This window comes from Cavia porcellus, unplaced genomic scaffold (genome assembly GCF_034190915.1).
Source record: "Cavia porcellus strain 051 isolate PalLab524CR breed Dunkin Hartley unplaced genomic scaffold, mCavPor4.1 scaffold_1, whole genome shotgun sequence".
In the NCBI taxonomy this organism is placed as follows: domain Eukaryota; kingdom Metazoa; phylum Chordata; class Mammalia; order Rodentia; family Caviidae; genus Cavia; species Cavia porcellus.
In genome coordinates, this window is record NW_026947484.1 from 85,255,321 (window position 1) to 85,277,611 (window position 22,291).

Below are 22,291 nucleotides of genomic sequence, written 5' to 3' on the forward strand. Positions count from 1 at the left end.
GTGGCTTACCATGCCAGACCAGAAGCAAGCCTCTGCCATGCCACCCAGCCTTGGAGCTGCCAGCTGTGGACTGAAACCTCTATAAACTTTAGTTTGTGGGTGTCATATATCAAGGAGAGAGTAATTAAGACATTGTCCACCACATCTCGTCCAGCACTGAGAATAAGTATAATAATGATGATAATGATGGTGATGTATTGAGCCCACATTAAGATTGCTTTTACATTGAACTGTACTTGAAATAGCAAATAATGCACTGAGAATGCCTGTGATTATTATTTCAGTGGGTAGATATGGTTCTCATTGTCTTCCTTACTTTTCACTATTGTATGTCCAAATTTTATGTCTCTGCCAGTGGGGCAAATTAAGACATCCTATATGCCACAGGGGCACAATTATACCTTGCTCCCTGCTCCTGAAAATTAAAGTCAACTCATAATATTATGAGGCACTATATGTGCTCCTCAGTTGGTCACATAATGCAAACTTAACCTTTGAGTTCCATATGAAAATTTCTCTATTATAAAATTTGGATCGCTGCACTTATTTGTATCTTTGCTGTGTAACTTTGGGACCTCTTACATTGAGGAACTTCTTTGTGGGTAAGTCTACCCACATTGTAATTCACATTACAAAAAGATAAAACTCACACAATTAAAATTTGATTATTTAGTTTTGCATCTTCAATATCAATAATAGGTCCTGGCTTACAGTTCTCAATTAATGTCCATGATTGAGTGCACCTTCTATCTTTTCCTCAGGTATTTTCTTGGACCCTCTAATATAGCTCCTCACACTGATCTCTAGCAGAACAAATTCCCAGTCTTTTTCCTCTTTCTCTCTCAACAATAATGCATGTACATATGGTTTACAGCTAGAAGGTCTCAAAAATTTTCATTTGTTCAAAAGTGAGGCTTTTGGAAAATGACTGGATCATTGGGGAGCTATACGAATCTGTGGATTAATTCAAGAAGAGTTCAGCACTCAATGTGCTATTTGGAAGCAGGTTCTGACTGGAAGAGGTGGGTCACTGGAAGCATGGCCCAGGAGGATATGACTCCCTCCCTAGCTCTCCCTGCACTCTCCTCTTCATGGGTACCATGAAATACACTCTGCTAGGACTATTCCACCATGAAACCCCTGTTTTGCAGCCAGCCACCTAGGAACTATAAACAAAACAGACTGCTTCTCCTTTATGTTGTTGGTGCCAGGTATTTTATCCCAGCAAGGAAAAAGGTCTAGGACAGTACGTGATTTGTATTGTGTATTGAGCAATAGACACCTATCCTAACTCAGCTCTTCTGCCTGAGTAAAGGAACTACAACACATATCAATTCTTGCTTTGCTCAATATTAAAACTTGTATGATGAGAAAGGCAAAGTTTGAGATTATTTTTAAAGCATTAAGAACTATTGCTGCTTTTGATCTGCTCCTAACCTGGGAAAGAACTAATTTTCACTAGAATTAAACACTGTGATCTACTTCTTGTCTCACTCCTCCTGATTTCTCTCATTCCCATAGAGCTATTTTAGCTAAATGGAGCTTTGTTCCTAGAACAGGAGAAGCTAATTATATAAGTATGCCATATTTCTTACTTTGAGAGTACATTGCCTTCCATCTTCACCCCCAGAGCACACCTGTGAGAATATGATTAGCACATCAAAGGGACTGAGTTCTGAGTTAAGAGATCTGCAAATAAACAACTGATTAATAAAAATGCAAAAAGTATAAATTTGCAATCTACTAATACTGTGAGAATTTATTAAAGTATCCTAAAAGTCTGCAGTAGAGAAAGGCATGTCTAAGACTCATCTTGCCGGCAGAGGAGGAGCTGGGCGGATCCGGAGTCCCTGCAGAAGCCCGTTCCTTTGTCTGAAGGACTGAATACTTCTGCAAGCAGGGAGGCATCGCAGCTTCCTGAGGCACCTCAGCCTGTGGTGAGTGCCCAGCACAGTCTGCCCAAATCTCAGACTGTTCCGGACCCCCCAGGCTTCTGGGTGCAGTGAAGTGGAGCAGTGGGTTAGAGGCCACTACAGCTGCCTCCCCCCCCCCCCCCCCCCCCCCCCCCCCCCGGCTACACTTGGAAGTCTGCTGAGCTCCTGACGGATGGGCGGGCCTACACTAACCCCCGAGCCCAGCCGCACCTAGCCATCTGCCTGCAGAGGAGGAGCTGGGCGGATCTGGAGTGCCTGCAGAAGTCCCTTCCTTTGCCTAGAGGACTGTGGATATCTCTGCAAGCAGGGAGGGATCACAGGATCCTGAGGCACTGTGGCCTGTGGAGAGCACCCTAACCCGGCTGCAATTGAAGAGCTGTGGATCTTCCAAGGGGCAGGTGGGCGCACAGTGTCCCTGAGGCCCAGCTTGTCTGGAACTGCGGAGTTCTGAGCAGGCAGAGGAGGGACACTGGTTCTGCAGGCCCAATGGCTTGGGGTAGTGCGGTGTCAGAGGCTCAGTAGCTCCAAACATAGAAGGGAATTTTCAACAGATCCCGAGGAAGCTTTCAAATAACACTTGAAACACAGAAATATACAAAATGACAAAACGAAAGACCAAATTACAACCTCAAACCTCCAGCCCATCTCAGGAAACCCTAGGAGCAATGTATATAGAAGAAAATATATCCCATCCACCTCATATATCGGACATAATAGCTACTGAAGTTGACAAACAACTCCAGGAAGCTTTAAAGAAATTCAAACTCGAAATAATCTCCCAGATAAAAGAAGAAATGATAAAAGAAATGAAAGAGATTCTAAATATATCTAAAGAAAACACAGATAAAAAATTGGAGGAACTAAACAAAAAGATAGAATCCCTAGACGAGCAATATAAGAAACAAACAGAATACATAATGCAGATGCACAGAGATATACAGGAAATAAAAAACTCCACTGAAAGTTGTAAAAACCGCCTTAATGAAAGTGAAGATAGAATTTCAGACCTTGAAGACATGATTGCAGCTAGTGAACAGGAAAGGAAAGATCTTTTGAAAATAACAAGGAATCAGGAAACAACAATTCAACAACTGCAAGACGATGCAAAGAAGAATAACATAAGAATGATAGGGATTAATGAAAGAGAGGGAGACAACATAAAGGATGTCAAGCGGATATTTAGAGAAGTAATAGCTGAAAATTTCCCAAGCATGAGATCAGAAACTGACATCAAGATCAGTGAAGCATATAGAACTCCAAACACTCATAACCAAAATAAAACTACACCCAGACATATAATAATCACCATCCCAGAAATCCAACACAAGAATAGATTACTAAAAGCTGTCAGAGAGAAAAGACAGATCACTTATAAAGGAAAACCTATCAGAATCACAGCAGACTTCTCAGCACAAACGATAAAGTCAAGAAGAGCATGGAGTGAAATATTCCAGATCCTAAAGCAAAATGATTTCCAACCAAGACTGATATATCCTGCAAAACTATCATTCAAAATAGATGGTGCAATACGATACTTCCATGACAAAGAACAGCTGAAGAACTTCATGAACACCAAACCGACCCTGCAAAAAATATTGAAAGACAGTTTAGATACACAAAGGAAAAAACCACTAAGCAAAGCAAATAATTAAACAGAACAGAAAGATAAAGATGCAACAGCAGAGAGATAACATTCCTACAATTAACCAGCATTTAACAGTAATAACCATTAATGTAAATGGTCTCAATGCACCAATCAAAAGAAACAGACTAGCAGAATGGATCAAGAAACAAAATCCAACCATATGCTGTTTACAGGAAACCCATCTAACCCAGAAGGATACTCACAGACTGAAAGTCAAAGGATGGAAAACAATTCTTCATGCAGCAGGAATCCAGAAAAAGGCAGGAGTAGCCATTCTGTTTGCAGACAACGTGAACTTTAAACCAACAATGACCATAAAGGACAAAGAAGGTCACTACATACTTGTAAGGGGAAAACTCCAAGAGGAAGAGATAACTATCTTAAATATATACGCACCAAACTCCAGAGCACCAAGTTATATAAAACAATTATTAACAGAAATGAAAACTCAAATTATCAGTAACACAATTCTAACAGGAGACCTTAATACGCCATTGACACCAAGGGACAGATCAACCAGACAGAAAATGAGCAAAGAAATAACAGAACTGAATCATACCTGTGAACAAATGGGTTTGATAGACATATACAGGATGTTCCACCCAACAACATCTGAATACACATTCTTCTCAGCAGTACATGGATCATTTTCTAAAATAGACCATATATTAGCTCACAGAACATATTTAAACAAGTGCAAAAGAGCTGAAATCATCCCTTGCATGTTATCGGATCATAGCGCTCTGAAATTAGAAATTAATGATAAAAGATACTGCAAAAATCCCACAAACACATGGAAACTGAATAACACACTCTTGAGTAATCAGTGGGTCACAGAGGAAATTAAAGAAGAAATCAAACAATACCTAAAAGAAAATGAAAATACAGATACAACTTACCGGAACCTGTGGGATGCAATGAAAGCCGTCCTGAGAGGAAAATTTATTGCACTGAGTTCCCACATCAGGAAAACAGAACGAATACAAATAAATAACTTGATGCTACACCTCAAACAGCTAGAAAAAGAAGAGCAAGTCAAGCCCAAAGCCAAAAGAAGAGAGGAAATTATAAAAATCAGAGCAGAAATCAATGCAATAGAGACTAAGAAAACAATCCAAAGAATCAACAAATCAAAGAGTTGGTTCTTTGAAAGAATAAATAAAATCGATAAGCCCCTAGCCAACCTTATTAAAAAAAGGGAAGAAAAAGCTCAAATTCATGCAATAAGAAATGAAAAAGGAGAAATCACTACAGACCCAATAGAAATACAGAAGATCATCAACACCTACTTCGAAAACCTCTACTCTCAAAAGTTTGATAACACAGAAGAAATAGACAGATTCTTAGAAGCATATGAAGTGCCAAAGCTAGATCAAGAGGATGTAAAACTGTTGAATAACCCAATCTCTGTTACTGAAATTGAAAATGTAATTAAGTCCTTACCCACCAAGAAGAGCCCAGGCCCAGATGGATTCACTGCAGAATTCTACAAGAAATACAAAGAAGACCTAATGCCGACACTCCTCAAACTGTTCAATGAAATTGAAAGGGAAGCAATCCTTCCTAAGTCGTTCCTGGAAGCAAATATTACTCTAGTACCAAAACCTGAGAAAGACCCAACTAAAAAAGAGAACTATAGACCGATCTCCCTAATGAACACAGATGCAAAAATCCTCAATAAAATATTGGCAAATAGGATCCAGCAAATCATCAAGAAGATTATACACCATGACCAAGTGGGATTCATCCCAGGAATGCAAGGATGGTTCAACATACGCAAATCAATAAATGTAATCCACCATATCAATAAAGCCAAAAATAAGAATCACATGATCATTTCTATAGATGCAGAAAAAGCCTTCGATAAGGTCCAACATTTATTCATGATAAAAACTCTACAGAAAATTGGAATAGATGGTCTTTACCTCAATATAATAAAGGCCATTTATGACAAACCAACAGCCAGCATCATTCTAAATGGCCAAAAATTGAAAGCCTTTACTTTAAAATCAGGCACAAGACAAGGATGTCCTTTATCACCACTCCTATTTAATATAGTACTGGAAGTACTAGCCAGAGCAATTAGGCAAGAAAGAGAAATAAAAGGGGTAAAGATAGGAAAAGAAGAAGTTAAGTTATCATTGTTTGCAGATGACATGATACTCTACATAGAAGACCCCCTAAACTCCATTGAAATACTCTTAGATACAATAAATAAATTCAGTAATGTGGCTGGATACAAAATCAATACTCAGAAATCAATAGCATTCCTATACATGAACAACAAAATTACAGAGAGGGAAATAAGAGAAACTGGACTATTCACATTAGCAAGCAAAAAAATGAAATATTTAGGAATTACTCTTACGAAAGAAGTGAAAGACTTATACAGTGAAAACTATAATACACTGAAAAAGGAAATTGAAGATGATCTCAGAAAATGGAAAGACATCCCTTGCTCATGGATAGGAAGAACAAACATTGTGAAGATGGCCATTCTCCCAAAACTCTTATACAGATTCAATGCAATCCCAATAGAAATACCATCAACATACCTTATAGATCTAGAGAAATCACTCCTAAATTTCATCTGGAACCAGAAGAGACCTAGAATCGCAAAGGCAATTCTAAGCAGCAAAGGCAAAGCAGGAGGCATCACAATCCCTGACTTGAAATTATACTACAAAGCAACAGTAGTAAAATCAACATGGTATTGGAATCAAAACAGAGGCGAAGATCAATGGAATAGATTAGAAGATACAACCACAACTACAAACACACTCAACCACCTTATCTTTGATAAAGGAGCCAAGCAGGTTCACTGGAAGAACGACAGTCTCTTTAATAAATGGTGCTGGAAAAACTGGCTCTCCATTTGCCGAAAACTAAAGCTAGACCCATGTCTATCACCATGTACTAAATTAAAATCTAAATGGGTCAAAGATCTGAATATTAAAACAGAAACACTAAATCTATTGGAAGACAAAGTGGGTAGAAACCTTGGAGACATAGGAGTAGGTAGAGAATTCATGAACAGGACTCAAACCGCACGGGAAACACTTCCCAGAATCAATAACTGGGACCACATCTTATTAAAAAGTTTCTGCATGTCAAAAGAAATCTCCAGCATAGTGAAAAGAAAACCCACAAACTGGGAAAAGATTTTAGTGAACTCTCTCTCAGACAAGGGCCTCTTGTCTAAAACATATAAAGAATTAAAAAAACTCAGACCTCCAAAATTCAAAGATCCAATCCAAAAATGGGCATCTGAGATGAATACGCAATTCTCAGATGAAGAAATGCAAATGGCAAATAAATATATGAAAACATGCTCATCATCATTGGTCATCAGAGAAATGCAAATTAAAACCACACTGAGATTCCATCTCACTCCTGAAAGAATGGCCAGGATCAAGAAAACCAACAACAACAAATGCTGGAGAGGATGTGGGGAAAAAGGAACTCTCCTGCACTGTTGGTGGGAGTGTAGACTGGTACAGCCTTTGTGGAGGTCTGTCTGGAGGTTTCTCAAAAAGTTGGGATTGGAAATCCCATTTATTCCAGCTATTCCACTTCTAGGCATATTCCCAGAAGAACTGAAAGCATCATACCACAGTGATTTATGTGCACCTATGTTTATAGCAGCACAATTTGTAATCGCCAGATCTTGGAAACAACCCAAGTGTCCATCAACTGAGGAATGGATAAAAAAGTTGTGGTATTTCTATACAATGGAATATTATTCAGCTATAAAGAAGGATCACATTGAGATATTTATCAATAAATGGGCGCAGCTTGAGACCATACTCATAAGTGAAATAAATCAATCTCGCATGTGTGAATACCGAATAGTTTCCCTAATCTTGTCTTCTTCTATTAGATTTGATGGCATGGACAAATACTCCAAAGATAGCAGGATATTTTATGGTAACCATTTTTGATTTCCTATTAACTTGATTTGAAGCCCTGTATTGCTTTCACTGTCTTGCTTTGACTAATTTTATGCTATTCTGTGTTGTTAGATAGTATCAAGTCTGAAGGTACAGGTAACTAATTTGAAGACAATAAGATTCGTTATGATACCCATTCTGGTTTGACTATTGTCTTGTTTTCAAGTCCTATAATGTCTCCATTGTCTCATTTTTGTTGGTTTTCTGTTGCTTTATACTGTTTTGTTCAATTTTATTATGCCTGACGATATGGGCAATTTTTTGAAGTTAGCAAGAGGCATTATGGTAGCCATTGTTGATCACCTTGTATTTTGTTTTTACATCATGTACTATGTCCATTTTTGTTTGTTTGTTTTGACTGACTGTGTTTTGTTTTTTCACACTTGGTTTTATTCTCTTAACAAAAGTAATAAGAACTGTAGGATTAATAAAATCCAAAATGTGTAATTGTTATTGTAAAAAAAAAAAGGAAAAGAAAGTGCTCTAAAAGATATAACTGCATGTATGTTTAAGTTATAGTAACTTTTTTTAATTTCCTATTAACTTGTTTTGAAGTCCTGTAATACTCCCACTATCTTGTTTTGACTGATTAGACTCTGTTCCATTCTGTATGATAGTATCAAGTTTGAGGGTATAGGCAACTACTTTGAAGGCAATAAGATTCACTAAGTTGCCCATTCTGGTTTGACTATTATCTCCTTTGGAAGTCCTGTAATGTTTACAATGTTTAAGTTTAATTGGTCTTGTTCTCTACTGTTTTGTTCAACTTTATAATACCTAATGAAATAGACAATTCTTTTTTTTAAGGAAACAAGAGACATTATGGTAACCATTGTTGATAACCTTGTACTCTGTTTTTACATCATGTGCTATGTCTATCCTTGGTTTTGACTGACAGCTTTGTTTTGCCATATTTGACCTTATTCTCTTCCAAAAAAAAGTAATAAGAACTAAGGAGTAATAAAACCCAAAATGTGTAAATTTTGTTGTAAAAAAGAGAGGGAAAAAAAGTGCTCTAAAGGATACAACTGCAAGTGTGTTTAGGGGTGTTAAATAGATGACCATATTAATGTTTTTGGTTGGATCACTGAACACAACTGTTTGCAGTCTCTCTGTTTGAATGTTCACTTCGTATGCTTTGATACTGTGACTTGAGCAACTATCTCTAACACGATAATGTGTAATCTATTTAACTGTTGATTTCTTACTTTTTTTTGTAGTTCTGTATTACTTGTACCCTTCCACCTCTTAGTTTTTTTTTTCTCTTTTTCCTTTTAAATAATTTTTTTTAAAGTGTGTAAGACAAGTAACTATATTACTGAGATTTTGTTGGAATATTGAAGATAACTGTTTGCAGTCTCACTTTTTGAATGTCCACTTTGTATGCTTTAATTTTGTAACTTGAACAACTACTTCTAAGATGACAATATGTAATCTATCAACTAGTGATTTCTTACTGCTTTTTTTTTGAAATTCTGTATTACTTCTACACTTTTTTCTGTTTTTCTTTTTTCTCTTTAAATAAAAACATTAAAAACTTAAAAAAAAAAAAAGACTCATCTTGCCTTGTCTTTTGTTGAAGGAATAACTTCTCCTTTTTTTCTACTAGGAACTTGGCACATATTAAATGCACAGTACAAATTTGCTGAATACATAAAATTTTGAATAATTTTTGGTGAAATGCTATATTAAGGCACTTGCTGTACGTTAGATATTGAATGTTTCCCAACAATACATGTAGTAAAAACTTGTTCCCAAGTGTGACACACAGTTGGAAAATGCTACAAACTCCCTTGTGGGAAGTACTGAAAAACTGGAAGGCTGCCCTGGAAGGGAATTTGGAACCCTAAGCCACCCAACGTTTCTCTTGTGCTTCCTGGTTGGTGAGGTGAGCAGTTTGGCTCTGCTCTGCACTCCTGCAATGAGTTATGCTCATTGAGAACATGACGATGCTAACCTCAGCCAACTCCTTGGCCTTCCCCTTCGTGGACAAGAAGGTCAGTGTTATGCCTTAGGCTTTGTAAGGAGACTTAATTCAAATGATCAATCCACTTTTTGTTCCTTCTGTTTCTTCAGCATTTTTGTGTCTATAGTCACTGCCCACCTTTCAGGGAATTCTCTGAACCTTTTGAGGCATTGTGAGCTACAGGTTTCTGACTCATTTTTTGTTCAAATAAATGCTGTGAGGCTTATTTTATCTCAAGTTTTCTTTTATTACTTCTTTAACATAACATATCAAACACTTGGAAGGGATTAGTGGTATATATGTTTATGTATGACTTGTTTAATTGGGGATTCAAAAAGAAATATTTAATCTTATATTTTATTTCATTAACTTTTGCATAAGTATTTGAAATATTTACCATATAAAAAAATTAATTGACAATATTATCACAATTTTCCATTTTCTCCAAAAACATTAAGTGATGATCATATATATGGATGTATTAAAATTAGCAAAAATAATGCATTATATTTGTAAAATACTGGGTAGCATACATTAAAGGCTATTATCTAAGTTGACCCACACAGACTATATTTAAAACATATCTAATGAACAATAACTAGGCAAGGTAGTTTGAAACATAAGGTCTCTGGCCAAATTTATTGGAGTTCACATTGTAATATTCTCATCTAATCTGAGACATCAAACAAACATCTGTATATCTCCAAGTCCCTGGAGAAAGAACCTGAAAATATTACAGTATTGGGAAGAAACGGCACATCAAGTGGTTTGTCTAGTGTTCTTTTCCCAGCAAGAGTACTTTAATGCTTACACTCGTAGTAGCAATCATTCTGTTGATTGGGTTCTCATTGAAAATTTAACAATAAAACATATGGTTTGTTAAAAGGCATTTTTATACTCTGGGTAGTTCAAAAATATTGGTCTTAGATCAATAGTGTGCTGGCTCATTTCAATAGGAATGAAATCATAAAGAAATTCATTATGTGAAGAAATACTTTGAGTAATTTTTACAAAATAAAAGTCAATTTGAATATTTAAAACTTTTTCATCTATTCTAACTCAAGGTTCATACTCACCGAGATTCCTTAAGGTATACTATATTACAAAGCTAGGTGAAAAAATATTAAGTGTTTCCTCTTAAAAAAACAAGTTACTTAAAATGTTAATTAGGCTATTCACAAGAAAGAATGACCTTTCCAAAATGAGTTTCTCAGCCTCACGAACACAAATGTTTCTCTAAAACTCAGAAAAAAAGCTTGGTTGCACTAACCTCAAAGAACTTTCATAAGGAAAACAGAAAGAATTTTAAAAGGCACAGAGTAGGAAGAAATGCAATAAAAACAAACCATAAAGTGATTAGCAGAGTCACTCAACAAACTGTGGAGCTGGCTGCACAAACCTGCCCATTTACCCAGAACCCTGACCCTTATCCTCAAATGGATTATGATATAATGACCATTTAAAAAGATCAGAGGGAAGAGATTGAGGATAATTTATAAAGGCTAAAGGATAAATGAATCTCATTTATAGTTGTTAGGAGTTATTAAAGGCTTTGCACACTTAAGAACTTTCAGTGGTTTGTGGACAATATCACATTCATACTCAGTTGCATTTCTTGTTGACTTTGTGTGGGTGCATGTGTGTGTGAGTGTGTAATGGGAGTAGAACTCAAGGTCTTCACCCTGAGCTACCTCATAATTCCTTTTAAACTTTGTTTTTAAGGCAGAGTTTTGCTAAGTTTCTCAGTTGTCCAGGTTGGCATGAAGTTTAAGCTCCTCCTGCCTCAGCCTGCCTCAGCTTCCTATGTTCTTGGGACTATAAGCATATACAAACCACCAGGATTCTTGTCCTCTTTCTGCTGAAATATCACAGTTTATCTTCAAATAAGATTTCATGATCTTTTGATTTCAATGAGCAGAAAAGAGATTCAGGTTTCAATAAAACAAGTTGAGAAAACCTCAAGGAAGTGTGTGGGGAAATCTCAGAGAAAAGTTAAAAGAAACATGAGAAGATACTGTCTCTGCTCAGCCTTCTCAACCTGGTAAACTGATACTAGCAGTGACTTAGCTTTGTTTTTGAGAAGAACATACACTTTGTATTCTCATATTTAAGCAAACCTATATTTGTTTAAGCCATTCTTAATTAGGTTTTCCAATTCTTATGTTTGAAATTTTTCATAACTATTGTACAATCCATTACTATATTTGGAGGTAATAACTATTAAAGATTCATTAAATGATTAAATTTTTTCACAATGGTTTGTCCAGATTAAAAACAATGGATCTCATCAGTTCTTCATGGGAGGAGACACTGAATGAAAAGCAATGAGAACATGATATCTGCTAATTTTTTTTTTTCAACTAGCTACCTAAAGATCAGAAGGAAAAGAGTGATGAAATGAACTCTGAGGCTCAGTGAATGTCTTTCAGGAAGGGTGACAGCTCATAACTAGAAGACAAAATGGTGACTGATGTTTACATATACTTATAAGGTAATGGTCAAATATTCAGAAAGTTGGCAGTTATAAAATAAAATAGACAGGTGATAGAGGTTGTCTTGGTTACTTTTCTCTTGTTGCTGAAACAAAATACCTGACACCCAGAATTAAGGAATGAGAGGTTTATTTAGCTCACAGTTTGTGGAAGTTTTAGTCCATAATCAGCTGACTTAAGACAGGGCGGAACTCAATGCAACATTTCTAGATGCAAAAAATAGCAAATGCAGCAAGAGCAAAAGCATGGAAAGCAAATTTCTTTTCCCCCCTTATATTGTAAGCAGGCTACCACTCCCAGGGCAGGGGTAGCACTCACATCCTGTCGCTGCCCTCTTCTTGCACAGCATGAGGAGCTTACAAAGTAAGGACTCTGCTCCCTCCCACCTGTAAATCACTTTTTTAATTTCTAAACTTCTCAAGTTGACACAATGAAAAATACCCTAGAGCAGAAAGGGCATATCCTCCACCCAACAATATGCAGAACTGCTGAGATACTTAGCTAAGCTTTTAGATTTCTCAAGTTGACAAAATGTATCAAGCATAACAGAAGTATTTATGTGTAGTCCAACAGGACAATTGAAGTATAAGAGAGTAGTTAGAAAAGTATGACAGAAGACAAAATTCAAGGGCCTGTACATTTGGAGAATGAAAGAAATCAACTAAAGAGTTAGAACATACAATGGAATGTGACTGTGAAAGCAGGGTTTATTAAACTGATAAGAACAGATACTACACTTGATCTTAGCCAAAAGGCCGAGAAGCGATTATTCATTGTTCAGAGTGTTATTAGTCTAGTCTCTTATTTTTGGGGGAATTGTAATTTTAACATGGCTTTGTTTTAATCTTTTGATGCACATGCTTCATTTTCTCTTTCATAAATGATGTTTCTGAAGTTGATGCAATATTTGGCATTAAGATATACATTTGTAGAAGCTTGGAGCATGTGTTTTTGACAAAGTTGTATTCTTTTCACATAACTTGTACATTAATGAATGTTATGTTTTCCAAGTTGTGACAAGACATCTGCTGATTTCCTAGCATCACTGGATATCATACCTTGTAAATTATGTTGCCTGATTTTGTTTCTCAGTGGAGCCAATATTTGTCATTTAAGTAAACCTTTGTTTTTCTAACCATCAGAATTTTAATTGCTATGTTTATATTACATCTTTATTTGCTAGTAAGTTTTCCCCACATGTACCAAATGTAAACCATACTACTGTGAATTTCTGATTGTGCCATACTGACAGAATCATAACTTGTCTCCAATAGCACATCACAATATATATATATATATATATATATATATATATATATATATCAATATCTCAAGAAATTATAAAATTTGGCATGATTTATGAGTAACCATACTTTGAAATCAATTTTTCTTAAATATGGGGTTGTTTGGGGGGGAAATGTTGTTATTAGATGTATCATGCAAATGCCTTTATTTTATTCCTTGATGTTGTGAAAGCATTATATATTTTGTAATTATTACTGTTTTTTCCTAAAATACTGAAGTAATGGCATGAAGGGAAACCTAAATTTTGAGCTGTCAACACAGTAAAAAGTAAATTTGCTAAATTAAAAAAAAAAAAAAAAGAAAGCAGGGTTTATAATCTTCAACTATTAGGAACTTAATGTTCAAAACAAGGACCACAGGACGTGCTATAAGGACTGACCTATTTTACTAGTCAGTTAAAATGAAAAACAGGAAGAAGAGTATTCAATTCTAAGAAGCATATTAAAAGAGGGGAATTAACATAGTAAAGGGAAACTGAGAATCATGTTTTTGAAGAAAAGTCTGAAATCATTAGGAAGGATACAAAAAACAGGAAAGTTAGAAACTGTAAGATAAATACAAAAAGTTATGACTCTGGATAAGAAAACTATCATAAATGAACAAGAACTAATGGAAATCAAAGAATGAAACTGATCTTATCCAACAGCTATTGTATGTGAGGTACTATGCTACGTATTTACTTAAAATTAATGGTATTACATAAAAGGGATGCAGTATCATAACATTGGTACATAGAAAAAAATGCTTCAAATAAAATGATTAACTTTTCCACTGCTGTATAGAAAATGAACAAGAAAAATAGCTAACCGAGCCTCATCTTTTTCTGACACGAAAGATCATACTTTTCATTTTTTATAGAAGGAAGATTTTGTTTCATAAATAAAGGACAAAAATTTTCAATCTCAGGCTAGGCATATTGTGAAGTTAGCCTTCATGGATAAAGTGAAATTAAAGTTTTCCAAGTACAACCGGGTAGAAGAAATTCAAAACTTTAATGGGGATTTACATGGATGTCTTTATAAAGGTTCTTTTCATTATTGTAACTGTTATTTAATTTCAGAATACTAGAATTTCAAGGACGTAAAAGAAGAGTTTGTCCATAAGAAAATGAAAGATTCCCTATCACAACCCGGTAGAACAAAGTCAAGCATGTAACGAGGACTAGAGATAACAGATGGCAATTTGATTAAGAGAAATGTTCCTAGATATGTAAGTTGCACAGCAGGAGCCAATAATGGAAAGAAAATGAATAACGAACAAAGATAGCTCACTGTTCATTAGACCAAGAGACTTTCCAAGAAGAGAGACCAAGGACAGAGTCAAAGGGCTTCCACTGGCATGGGAGGTTGGTATATAATGTTTAAACAGGAAAGGCATAACTAAATGGGCCATATCATAACAAAGATAGTTTGAGGTAGAAGAGAGACATCTAATGATTTTTTCATTGAGATATCTGTTACCAGTAAGAACTGTATAATAGTTTCTTATGTAAGAAGAGAATTAGGGCAAGTGTAAAACCATTTCATCCATTACTATGAGGAAGTCGATAGTAAGCTTAAAAGAAAGAATTTGTAATAGCAGTGAAGTCCTAATGACTTTGTTAGTTATGGAAATACCAGATTTGAGGTATTTTTCAGACTTCTAGAAATAAAAGGAGAAAAATAATATTTGGTTAATGAGTGTTTCCCAATTTTAATGAGAAAATTAAAAGGCAAAACATCTTATTGAAAATTATACCATAATATTTTTATTTTGCTTCACTAATATATAAAAAATATTTAAATACATAACAGATTGGATATGGCTTTGAAATGCACATTATTCACTTTATACATATAGTGTTTTGTAACTCCTGATAAGTTGTATTTGTGGAAACCAAATCATAAGTATTCATTTGCAACCAATATAATACTCAAACATTAATAAATCAATGGAAAGAGTGATACCTGATTGACACTGTGGAAAGGATTCATAAAAGGCCTATGACCCTGAATTAGAGGTTGTGCTGTCCTTTTCCGCTGGAGAACATTCCACGCCTGGTCCTTTCACCTCCACCTATAATGCCAAGCACTACAGCTTCTGCTTGTCTCTAGATCTCTCTGAGTCTGGTAAGTGAGCTCATACTTCAGCTGTCTTTTGCATTACATGCTTAAACTCATAATAGTACATCAACGTAATGCTACTAGGGCTGTGATAGAAATAAAGAGAGGAGCTCCCATTTAAAACAGCCTTGCATCATTTATTATTTCATTTCTGGAAACCATATTTTCAGATCAATACAGATGGCAGAACATTACATATTTTTCTAACTTTGTTCTTTTCATGATGATGTACCCTGTCATTCCCTCTTGGGCTGGAGTAGTTCATGGCGCTGACACGAAGGGGAGCATAAAATGTGCGTAAAAAATAGAATTTTTAAAGTAAAAACAATGACGCCTCAGTTGTTGAACAGCTCAAACTTTGAACTTCCCATAACTGAAATAATAAAGCTCTAAAAACGTTCAGCTTGGTGTTCCTAACTTTAACAGTAAACTGAAAGTCCAATTTGATGAAACCTGTATGGACCAAGACCAAGACATATGCCACACCAAACACAAAGAAGTGATGCTTTAGTCTGAGGGATGCTCTCATCCAGCGACATAGAAAGCATTGAGTGTATAAAAATGTGTAACAGTGCAGGCTTTGTTTGTTGGGGTTTTTGTTGTGTTTTGTTGTTCTGTTTTAGACAATTTTATGTAACCTCTGATAAATACTTTTTTGAATAATGTTAGTGATACTGGCAATAAAACTATAAGGGAAAAGTGAGAACCACAATAGAATCAAAGAAACTATTGTGAAATTTGTTAAAGTCTTTGAAAAATGAACTTATAAGTGCAATTTTGGCGCTTCAGAACAAATTATTTGGTTTTCCATTATTTCTTATGGGAAAATATGTTCACTTCCTGAGCTTTTCAGTGTTGAAAAAAAAAAATAGAAATGAACTGAGTTTGACAACCAAGATATCACTGTGCAGTGCTGTAAGTGGATGCTTCACTTACCACTTTTAGCCTTAGGAAAGTATTTTAATCATTTAGTAATATTCTAATAAAACAGAGATACTCACTACCTTTCCTCCAGTATTTTCCAGGATTATAATTCAGCTTTAGGAACACACACTCAGATGAGCATGTTTTACATATACATTTTATATACAGAGGTGGTTCAAAGATGAGCACGTTAAATGCCAGAAAAAATTATGGTGAAAATGAGTTAAGTAGGAGTATACAATTATTCTTACCACACTTGATATTGTTATGCTATCTGTGTCATTTTTATCTCTAAAACAACTAATTTAAAACTGATAGATGTTATCCCATCTTTGTTGTAAAGACATCACTACAGCTTACAAAAAGAAGAAAAATTCAAACATTAATATCCAAAGAATTACAGTTATTGATAAGATGATAGAATAAAAGGTCCCAATCTTAGTTACTTTTGTCATTGTTAAGACAAAATATCTGACATCCAAAGTGAAAGGGAGGTAAGGTTAATTTAGTTCAGTCTGTAGAGATTTCAATCCATAATCAACTGGCTCCAAGACAACGGAACTGCAGAGAGGCATAGCAGAGGAAAAATAGTGCATGATGGGCAGAAGGTAGCAAGTCAAGTCTGAGACAACCACAGCACTTTCTATCCCTGATCCAGACTACTTAGATTGGGTAACACTCACATCTTTAACCCTAGTGCCCGTGCTCCTAGCACTGCATCATGGATCAATTCCAGTGTCCCACACTCTAGATCCAACCTTTCTGAAAAAGCCCCACCTGTGATTGTATTAGGCTTTGGGGGACAACTAAACACAAGCCATACAGTCCCTAACATATACTCTCCCATAGCAAAAACCCGCTTGGAAAACATGTCAGAGCTTTCAAAACTCAGGCTAACAAGGGAGAGGAGCTATTTTGGGAAACCAGGCGTAAGCACAGGAGCTGAAACATGAGCTGAAACATGAGCTACAGGATGAAAAACAGCCACATTCTGTAGTGGATTTACTTACACATCCCCATTTAGCTGTGGCCTTGCCAACAGTACCATGTTCTAAAACACCTAGGAGAAAGCACACCCATCAACTCCTCATGTCATAGGCATCCAACTTCAGCTCTGTGTACAACAAAGTGCCCATGACACCTCACCAATCCTCTCATCTGTATTTAAGTGAGTTCTTCCTAGAAAGGGATGCTTGGAGATGTACTCCATCATGCCTATCTATCTTGGAATGGGAGTTCTGATGAACTAAGTCTGACTGTGGATCTCATAGTGATCCCATGGTTCAAATGGACTGGCTTCTAGCCCATTTCAGGCACAGTTCAGAAATAGTTCTGTCTGGCCAGGAATTCAGTTAGAGACATGTTCTTCCATGGCCCAAAGGTAAACCTGTCAACCAATACTCAACAGTAGATTCACAGCTGCTCTGTGACCCAGCTCAGTGCATTTTCAGCTATGGTCCGTGGGAACTATTCAGTGCTTGGGAAACAGGTAGATGGCATTCCTGACTACAATCCTGGAGATAGGACTGTGGTCCTAGAGTAATCTTGTAACTCAGTTCCATCTTCTTTCAGTTAACATTAAAAGGCAATCCTCTCTACCTAGACACCCATCCAATAAATCAAAACAGCCATCTCCAGGAACTTTGGGAACTATACATATTTCCACACTAGGCTTACTTCCTGAGCACCCATGTCTGAACTCTTGAACAGGCCTATGACCAGGGTTATGAAGGAAACTCTTACTCACTAACTGACCATGCAGGACCTATACTTACCAAAACACCCATAAAATTTTTTTTTCAACCTTGTATCCCACTACAGACCCAGCATCACCTCCAAATGATGACCAGGCTCCAACTCCATCTAACTTCAATTTTAAGCAATCTCATCAGTCCTGGATCAAGACCAGACAGAAAAAGGTCTTTAGGAACCAAAAACAGTTTGAAAAGACTGGAAGAAATAGTTTCTTTTTTCAAATATTTCTCTCATCAGCTTGTAAGAAAGAAGCATAAATTCTATGTCTGAAAACACACCATGTTTTTATGCTAAACAATTTAAAAAAAAAAAAAAACTTAAATCAATACAATTAAATTTAGAGAACTGGTTATGATAAAGACTTGTTAATGGATTGCCACATTAAAACAAGCAAAATCAATGTTTTATCAGAAGCATCTTCATCTGACTCAACCACTTTACATATTTAATAGCCTTATGATTTACAGCAAATGCACTACCTAGTGTACCATAATTGCTAAAATGCTTTGGGACATTCATATAAATCTATTTGAACAATGTAATATTTCCCTGTTAATATATTTAAGTGAATTCATCCCATAAAATATATTGTAAGCTAAAAAACAAACAAAAATGTTCAACCATTAGGAAAATTCTCTACATTGCTGCATCACAAGATATCATTGAAAATAAAATGGAAGGTGTGTCCCTCTATTAACAGATTGTAAAGCAGCAAGGAATCCCACAACAGGAAGAGGTGGATCTATAATATCCTATGCATGAAATAAACACTATTACATTAAGAGAAGAAAACTGTCCCAAGATATTAATGATAATAATAAGGAAAAATGTTGACTTTTCTTTTTAGGAGGATGATCAATAGGCAATAAGGACTGTTTAACTGAAGATTATCACCTTATATCTGTAGCTATGCAGTAGAAGACTTAATCAAAAGCTGTAAAACATAAATTACTATCTGTCAAAAAGATTATCATTGTCAAATTAAATGAGCTTCCGTTAGGTAAGCCAGCATTACTTTTGCCTGAATGTCAGTTCATAAATGAATCATGAGGGGGCTGGGGATTTAGCTCAGCGGCATAAGCACCTGCCTTTCAAGCAGGCAGTCGTGAGTTCGAGCCCCGGTACCGATAAAAAGGAAAAAGACAAACAAACAAAAAAAGAATCATGAGAGGGACAATTCACATAAATAAATTCTTTTTGTTTGTGCAGACTAACTTGAAAAATAAATCTTAAAAGTCATTTCTTGCTCTTGAAATAAGTAATTGAAATGATGATTGACTAGCATAGGCCAGTTTAAGTACAGTGGTACCTTATTTCAGGAACTTAATTTGTTCCACAATTCTGGAGGAAAAAAGGCCACATCAATTTTCATGTGGTCATGCTCCTCATGGAATGCAAAGTTCACAAACAAAAACTAAATTTTGTCAAACGCTTCTGTTCGTGAGTCAAATTGCTAACAAAAGCATCCCTGAACTGAGGTACCACTGTATTGCTCAGTGGCTCCAGATTTGCCTTCTAATGAACAAATGAGTTAATGACAAATAAGTTAATATGATTCCCCCTAGGTCAAACTAAGGAGCAATATTAAGCATGAATTGGGAAAAATGAAAGTAACTTGGTGATTTATATATATTCACTGAACTATAAGCCAACGAGTTTGTGTTACCAGAGCTCTCAAATTTTTTAATTAAAACCTTCCTTAGAATTCATATCTATAATATAGCCTCTGTATTTCATCCCATTTGTCAGTTTTATTTTGCCCTTTATTTACACAGATACATCCATAACAAAATTAAAAGTAACATACTAAAGACAGTTCATTTTACTTCTCTTTCATGTGATAGTATTTTAGTGTACTCATTATCCAAACCCAGTAAAACAAAGGGGCTCAGAATTAGGAGCCCTTCTGTGATAATTATGGAAAGAAAAACAAAATGACATCATCCATGCAATGAGGATTTGAACACTTACCAATTGCTGTGCCAGTATAAAAAGGTCAGGGGTTCTACAAAATGATTAAATTTAAAATTAGCCTTTTGTGTCTCATTGAAAGCAGGAAAATATAACTACTTAACAAGGTCAATGTGAAGGCTATTTCACCATTTTCAGGAATTCTATAGGCATTTTAGAAGCAGTTAACATTTCGGGCATCTAAGGAGGCTTCTGCAGTCCAACACCAATGCCTGCTCTTTGGGGGAAAGTGCATATGTTGCAATTAGCTGGTTCTTTGTTTTCTAGTAGTGGCTTTGGTCCTCTTTTGACCTCTTCTTGATTGGACATGTCATCTCACTGCCTCTAAGTCTCACTGAAGTAGTAGATGACAAGAATTTGAAAAGATGGTAATTCACACCAACAAAATCATTTATAATTAAGGAGATCGATTTCTAAATAGTAGGAAGTACCTGTCATTTTAGTAGATAATGTACACTTTTCTATATTATCAAGAAAACATTACAGACCTTCCAGTATGTAAGATCAGCCTTTGCAAAGCTGGGGAATGAGATAAGCCCACTTATCAGCTGAGCATTTAAACTGTGTGTCTCAGCAACTCATTAACCCAGCTATGACAGATTATAGAACTCAAGTCATAGATGCTCTATCTTTCCTTTTTATTACAGCAATTCAAGAAACATTCTTTAGTTGTAAAAGTAATACTGATTTTATCAGGAAAAATAATACCTAGGTAGACATGCAAGTAAGAAGGGAGAGAGAAGAGGGAGAGGGAGAGAATAATGTTTTTGGAGAATACATTGTAATTGAGACTGTGGCTGTAAATGGCATTAGTCCAAACATGAAAACACAAGTATCTTTTAAGTAAATCTTTTGGTTATTTGCTTGTAATATTTGACAAAAGACTGCTATCACATACATATTTAACTGCAAAACACTGTACTATGTGTTATTATGCAATTTTCCTTCAGTTCTGAAAAAGTGACAACACATTCCCTGTTACATTGGGCAAATGAGAACAGTGAAGATCCATACCATGCTCAAGTGTCCTTGATGGGACCTAGGATGCTAGAGGGAGAGATGAGATTAGGGACCCCAGGCACTGATGCCACCACTTCCAGTCCTTTTCTCTTCTTCCCGGTGTGATGAAGCATCATTACTGAGGCTGAGTGGACAGGAGGATAGGCAAATTCAGATCTTTACATTTTTTTTCCTTGCAAAGGCTTTTATAGTGTGAATTCATTCAAAAAGGAGTGAAGCCCAGATTCAATTATCCTGAGGTTCACCAGTACAGATTCATGATTTACTTTTGGTTCAAAGACTTAGGTCTAATGATCATAAATGTCTACTATGTATGTGTATTCATTCTTGTACACATAATGATATACTTCAGTTAAGATTTATATTATTTTAACCAATTAAATCTCAAATGTAATTTAACTTTATTGTGGGAGGATTACACATGGGAGGGACAAGGTGAGAGGGACCTACTCACACACCTGTGTGTATTTCCTTTTAGCCTTTTCATAGCCTTCCTGAGCGAATTGAGCCTATTATTTGAGAGGTTTTTGTAAATATGTGGAAACATCATATGGTATCAAGAATAAAAAAAAAAAAGAAATTAAAAATTAAATAAAATTTAAATGCACAGAAGATATTGAAAATTGGGAAGAAACTAATCAAAAGACAAGACAAACTTTGATGCAGAAAGAGGAAAGGAAAAATACACATATATACAAGATAGAGAAGATAATTATATACCTAGCTTCATCTAGTTCTTCAAAAAGCATAATCTTTGCTAATAATGTTCGGACAAGATATCATGCCTATATCCTACACTCTAAACAACAACAACAAAGATAATATATAATATATCAACTAATGTAATGATCCAAATAACCTGTTATTAAATTTGATTTCATTGTCATGTATATCATTTTCTTTTTTCTCTTTTGTTTACTTCTTTAAGATAAAATTTTAAAAATTATTTTAATGAAATATCTCAGAATATTTCTTACAGATATCACTACACTGAGAATATCATCTTTGAATCAGAAGAGCTAAAATAAATATTTAATAAAATTATAAAGGCTATTATCTCTGCTTGTAATATACAGTATGTGTTCTTTGTAGATATCAGAAATACTAATATTTGTTACCACTTTGCATTTATAACCATCTTTGATCATTACTAAATATTACCAACAACCTTCTGAAATAGATGTCTATCTTTTTCATTTTAGCCATGAATTGGTCAGGCAACTACAT

At 35.5% G+C, this 22,291-nt stretch overlaps 1 protein-coding gene and 1 pseudogene across 27 annotated transcripts in view; both read right to left on the reverse strand.

Moving 5' to 3' along the window:
- Ptprd (protein tyrosine phosphatase receptor type D) overlaps positions 1-22,291 on the reverse strand; it is a 2,079,748-nt gene that overhangs the window by 1,361,516 nt on the left and 695,941 nt on the right. The window lies entirely within an intron of this gene.
- Positions 12,651-12,754, reverse strand: LOC111757503 (U2 spliceosomal RNA; annotated as a pseudogene).